Source organism: Mercenaria mercenaria, chromosome 11 (genome assembly GCF_021730395.1).
Source record: "Mercenaria mercenaria strain notata chromosome 11, MADL_Memer_1, whole genome shotgun sequence".
NCBI classification, from domain to species: Eukaryota; Metazoa; Mollusca; class Bivalvia; order Venerida; family Veneridae; genus Mercenaria; species Mercenaria mercenaria.
This window is the reverse complement of record NC_069371.1, coordinates 26,156,874-26,163,460: the sequence shown is the minus strand read 5'-3', so window position 1 is coordinate 26,163,460 and position 6,587 is coordinate 26,156,874. Positions and strand designations below refer to the sequence as shown.

The following is a 6,587-nucleotide window of genomic DNA, read 5'->3' as shown; positions in this document are numbered from 1 at the left end:
GTCCGAATAGACTAGGAGAAAATGGAAAATGAGTTTTCAGTGTTTGCATTAGAGAGAATGAGACTCACTATACAGACTGATGTTATTTCTGTTGACATATTATGATGACAATGCAATGTTAACACAATATTCTTCTTGAATTTGTTATTGGTCTTATGTTCGGCCACAAGTCCCAACACTTATTATAATACAAACGAAGACCGAACAATATAGTTCTATTAGGCAATTCAATACTTCAGTATCCTTCTTCTAAACTAGCGTAAACAACAACCATGGTACATTTGTGAACTCAGCATAGTGACTAATGAGTTTGACTCAGCTCAAAATATAAACAGGTTTTTTCATTACATGTATATGATCGTATAGCCAAGAACCCCTTTATGATTTCATTCTTAAATGATTGTCGATAATATACGTTAAGAAAAATCAGCTGTAATTGTGTGTTCTTACTAGAAAACACCTTACATAAATTATTAGACCTGTAGGTACTCATTCAATTATTATCAAAGCAAACAAAAAGAGAAGCAGGTGTGCTTATTTCTTACAAAAACATTGACTTCTTTTATAGAATCAAAATCTTATAAATATTGTCAGGCTTACATTCTCTAAGATGTGCTACTCATGTGAAAATATCACGTTCGGCTCTACACTGTGAACTAACATCTCATTATTCAGTGCTAAAGAAATGCTGGCTCGAGATACGAAACAACATAGCAGTTAAACATTTGTTATAAGTCAGTAAACACAAGCAGTACAGTTTACAGTCGTGTTTCAACACATTTCTGTGGCTCTGCATTTATCGGGCTTGCCACCGTCATGTTTCCAAGTATCACCATCGGAGAATTCAGTGTAGTTGCATAATCAATTTAGTTGCATTGCGATACACCGATGTTTATACTGGACCATGGCTGCATTACAGAAATTTGGGATAGAGTGCCAAATGACAGAAGAAACAGAGAGAAGAAGTATTTTGAATTTTGAACGATCAGTATCTCCAAAGGACATTGTCATGCCAGTCCCCGAACACTTACCGCAACGCTCGGACGGCAAGGCTATTCAAAGGTGTATGCGGGCGTCTCAATAGAGAAGCGTCGCCCTTCCAGTGAACGTGGCACTGGCATGTTATATCTTGCAGACAATCGTAGCAATGATGGGCCAAGTAATTCCCTGTACTAGCGTCATTGCCTACTGAGCACAGAGTCGGGCTTTAGCCATCATAAACGCTTGACCCACGCTGATCGTTTCAATGCCAAATAGTCACCTTATTCTATGTGAGTGTGCGAAAACAGAAAGATGGAGAAAGAAAGAGAAGCCAAGAGTCGTTTTCTTATATTAGCTAAACAAGTAAGGATATGAAAACGCCCCTTGCCGTACTCCACCACCAATGATAAAAAGTGACAAAGCCCTGTGGAGAGAAACACATTCATTATCTACAATAAGTTGTGCACAACTTTAAGACTTAACAACTGACATCTAAGACATAACTATTATATCTAAACATCTTAACACTATTCTTATACTAAGGTTGCAAAGGTCCCGTAGCTCTCGTTTCAACCAACTTGTCATTGCTCCTAACATGCAAAAAAGCTGAAGGAAAAAAATGTGGTTCGTTAATTGGCTATCGCATTTTCTGGCGATCTGCAAAAGCACTGAACGATCAACAGGTGACCGTGCCTACCGTCAATATCGGAACGCAGCATCAACATGATGCAAGACTCAAACAGTAGACACTCAGACGACCTCGAGAGTAAGTATATCATCTCGAGTGTCATTTCAATCAAGAGAAAATTCCAGCTGTCTTAGGCTGGAAAGATATTCGCCACTATTGCGGGGACAGGAGCTCAAACGTCTTTCCGTTGTCGGTATAGCGAGTCTCCTCACCCGTAGTGGTTACGCCGAACACTGGACATTCCCAATTGATCGAAACCCCGGATCAAGTTCTAGCCGAACCAAGACTTGGCATCGCTATGCCAATGTGCGTTGCCAGTCTTATGACCTAACCAAATCCTAACATATGCATTTCGAGAGCGACGCGACTTTGCCATAGTACTCACCTCAGGCATTCTTCATCTGTCTTGTACTGCACATACCACGAATAACACTTTCAAATCCATACTTGAACATTTTTACACAAGAAAAAATTAAAAAAAACTGACGCGGAAACACCTTGAAATTTTGGTGAAATCCGCCCGGCCAACTGAACAACTGAGCTTGTGCAGCCGCTTTTAAAGGCTCGCCTGCCGAAAAATAACTAACTGTGACGTCACGAACGATTTGATTGGCTGATAGCTTTAAAATTAGTTTTGTCCCACAGGACGAGTCTACACAAAAAGTAACTAGCCAATCAGCGTCGAGCATTTTTTCCTCAAGTTTTAAGTGGTCACATGACCAATTGTACAGCCGTCGAGAGCAGACGTGTTTTTGCATTGCTCTCGCTAGTTGTGTGACAACATGAAATGGTTTGATCTGGCAAAGATTGACATAGTCCTAGGTCCCAAAGTATGTTCACAGTACTTGAAATGGCCAATGCCAAATTTTCCTTAAATACTTAAAAACAACGTGTATGGACCATATTGGGAGATCTGTCTCTCCCACATTAGACAGATTCGTATAGTGTCACTGATGCTGTTTGACCAAACATGAAATCCTACATATAATGTAAAACTCTCAAGATGGGCTGTTTTGGAAAGTTTGTCCCGTACATACAAGCATACAATGCTTTGACATTCCTAATGTATCATCACGTTGTAATAGGAGGACAAAATCATATCTGACTAAGGTCGCCCTTTAGCTGCCACAAGGTAAAAGGGCGGTCATGTTCTCTATTGTGAAAAACTTGACGACGTATGAAATGTCTCAAGCATACAGTATTGACCAAAGGCAATGGGCATACAAGGATACAATTGCTTTGACATTCAGGAGAAGTTTCTCCTATCAGATCCTAAAGGCTGGGTTCAATGCAATACATTTGACATTCCAAATGTATCATCATGTTGTAATAGGAGGACAAAATCATATCTGACGCTATCATGTATCAGCTCGACTGTTTTGTCAAATTTGTCCTGTAATGCAAAGGCAATGGGCATACAAGGATATAATTACTTAGACATTCAGGAGAAGTTTCTCCTACCAGATGCTAAAGACTACGTACGTTTGATGAAAACAATGTAGGAGAAAATGTTCAACATCATGTTATGCATTATGTTGTTTTTATCTAGCTGAAGGGTATTAGGAGAAAAGCATAGTGACCTTTTGTATGATGGCAATTTCACGGATTGTAGGAGAAAAATGCAACGGGACAAAATTCCATTATCATGTTGTTTGTTTTCCTACTGATTTAGCAACAGGATAGTGAGAAAATAATTACTATCCTGTGACGCATCAGGACAAAATTCCAACATTATATAGTGTAATACGATTTCATTGCCAGATCAAACCTAGAATGTTAGGGATCGGTAACATGGATAGACATTCGATGCCCTTCCCCGTACATCTAACTGCGGCGTCCGGACAGTTAGGCAACCAAAGAGTGTATTCGCACATCTCATTAGAGGAACGTCGTGCTTCCCTTTGGCGGGGCAAGAGCATTTAATCCCTGTCCATGAATCCTCGCAGCGTCGGGCAAAGTAATTCCCCATACCGGCTTCGCTGCCTCGCCAAATACGGAGTCGGGTCGTTACAACCAGCATTAACGCTTTGCCCGTGCCGATCAGAAATCTAAACAATGGAGGAAAAACTGCTCAACATCAGGTAAGGACTATGATACAATTATACCATCATGTAGCATTACGGTTGGATGTAGGATAAAATTCCAACATCATACTATTGCATCGAAAAGCATTTCAAATCTCTGATATAGCCTTATGGTCAGGTTTTGACATTCCGATAGCTTGATACTAGTCTTGTAATGATTTTGCATTACTACTTACTTGATAGTTTGATAAGTTTTGCAATGGTTTTACATAATGTTCAAGTTATCGCATTGAGACTATACTTTGTAAGTGCTGCATATTTTCATCATATCAAGAGTACCAGAGATTTGACTGCAATTTCGATGTAGTAGCCTGTGGTTGGATATATAAAAGGGCTCGGTGGCAAAGATAAAATGAGACGTTCAAGAAAAATGATTAGTCAGAAATCAAGAGTTTTGTTGTTCAAAGTGTTGAAATTTTGAAGGACCATCTACCTTACATAGTATCTCAGAAGTATAGTTAAATAGTATAACACGTCTCATTTTATCTTTGTCAACGACCCTTACTTGATCTAATTATATGTATCTCCGAGATGTGATAGACCACACTTGCCTACCAAGTACACTTAATACACAAAGGCACTACCAGCATGAGTAAACATGTTAACTCACACTGGAGAATGCCAGTGTCTCTTAACATTTCATTGGGATAGCGTACTTAGCGTACAAGCTGGCAAAGTATTTATTGCGGACAGACAGGACAGGCTATTGGATTCATAATACAGACAAACAACACTAAACTTTCATCTCGGAGACCTTTACCATTACTTTTTATAATATTGAAATACAACAGACACAATAAGCAATAGTGTGCCTCTTTTACGGGCATAGCCACTTGTACGGGCAAATCATACACACAATACATGCAAATATCAGTCTATCATTTCAATTGTAAAAAGTCTATCTTTGTTTGCATCAAACACTGCCCTGTGAACACAGTCTTTGGCATCTGGTCTCTGCTCTAGCTACCTGTAATAGAAAAATATAAGACTAAATGGCATTTCAAATTTTCTAAAGTATTTATGAAAGTATCAATGCAAACATATGCAATGCTGGTTGAAAGTCAAGACATCTGCAATGTAACTGTGAGATGAAAACTTGACTTTTTTTTCTCAAGAAATATGCTAATAAAATCTGTCAATGCTGTATGAAAATTTATGAAACAGAACAACTGTAACTCACTGTTCATATTTTTTTTTTTTTTTTTTTTTGCATCACACAAAATCAAATGTAAAATGACACTTGATACTGACAGCCTCCAGTATAGAATTTATAACAATAATGAATAGCTACCTGATTTTCCTCCACAAGTTTGCTAGTAAAAGCCTGTCACCTATCACTTCTGTTTGAATGTAAAACTTGAGACATCTTGGCATGTGCAAATCATTGTAGTGCTCTAAATAAACAGTAAGCAAAGCATTAGAAAATCAGTGCTCTTGATAATTCATTCTGCAAAAGTGCTTATACATTTTTATACAGTCACAATGAATGAGATAAAATTATGTCCAGAAATATTTCCTAAACATTTCAGAAAGCTTAGCTAGTTCATATATCTACAAACATTGTTAGATTTTCTCTGCCTTACACTTGCTGAAATTTATTACAAAGTACCTACAGCCTTACACTGAGCTAAAATGTTGGCTAAAATTCAATAGATCTAGAAATTATTTTGTAAAATAAATACCTGCTTTTCTTTCCATAATTTACAGCTGTGGAACACACATCACTTCAGTATGCTTCACACCTCTTCAGTATGCTTGTAAATATTTAGCAGGCCTGGACATGTTTCTCTGAAAAAAAATAAGCAAAACATCATTCTATCATTGCTTTTTTGAAGATTCATTCAGTCGAAGTGCTTATTAATTTTTTTATATACATGAAATGAGACAGAATCTGGTCTATAAGTATATTTATTATGTACAACTGAGCATCTAAGAAAGCTTAGCCACTTCAAAAGTTCAAATGACAATCAACATACTGAGCAGAGACAGATGAAAACATACACCTACCTTTTTTTTCAGCTCCTGTAACATGCATTCGCCTCCATCCTTGGTAATTTTCAACGGCAGGCATTCTGAGATGTATTTTCTCATAAAGATTTTTTCCGATCCTCCATCTACAAACACAATAAAATTATTTTATTTCACAGAAATACTTTTGACCGTTGAAAGCCATATTGTTGTTGTTATGTCCAGCTCCTAAATGACGTGAGTGATGACGTAGCGACCTTACGTGACCCTATTCTCGGAAAATGCAAAAAAGACGAGAAATGGTGAATGACAGGGTCATTTGAAATCAATGTTTTGAACTTATTTTTGATCGCAGAAAGATGAAAATGGTCTCATTTAAAAGCCAATACTTTTATCCTCATTGTATTAAGTTTTCAGTTTCATATCTTATTTACTTTTTGCAAAATTGTCGCCTAAACCTGCACCTTTGTTATAACGGCGCGGCCATTGTTGTTTACCGTGGTGTGTCATTTTCTGAGCAAAAAATCAGGTCCATCCCCAATTTTGTAAATTGTGACAAATTAGCATCAAAACAAGAAAGGGTTTAGCTGTCGAATGAGACCAACATCATGAATTTACATTGAAAAATGAATAAGATATTTACGTTTTAAAATCACTTATTTTCGCGAGCATTTTACACAAATTTTGACAATTTTTCATGTTCAAAAATATGCTAAACCAAATGTTCCAGAATAAAATATTTACATGCATTCAATACGCTAGCGAACAGGCTTTCTTGTCCTAAAAGAGATATTTGTTACAATAGAAAACTACGAGGGTCGAAACTTGCAACTTTGCAAATGGCGCATTACCATTATGTTGACAAT

General features: G+C 37.4%; 1 long non-coding RNA gene across 1 annotated transcript; it reads right to left on the bottom strand.

Moving 5' to 3' along the window:
* Nucleotides 1-3,305: 3,305 nt before the first annotated feature.
* On the bottom strand, nucleotides 3,306-5,916 carry LOC128546860 (uncharacterized). Its single transcript, XR_008366190.1, has 4 exons — nucleotides 5,761-5,916; nucleotides 5,436-5,541; nucleotides 5,045-5,147; nucleotides 3,306-4,720 (listed from the first exon to the last, which is right to left on the bottom strand). It is a non-coding gene; the product is annotated as an uncharacterized LOC128546860 (long non-coding RNA).
* Between the last annotated feature and the right edge of the window lie 671 nt (nucleotides 5,917-6,587).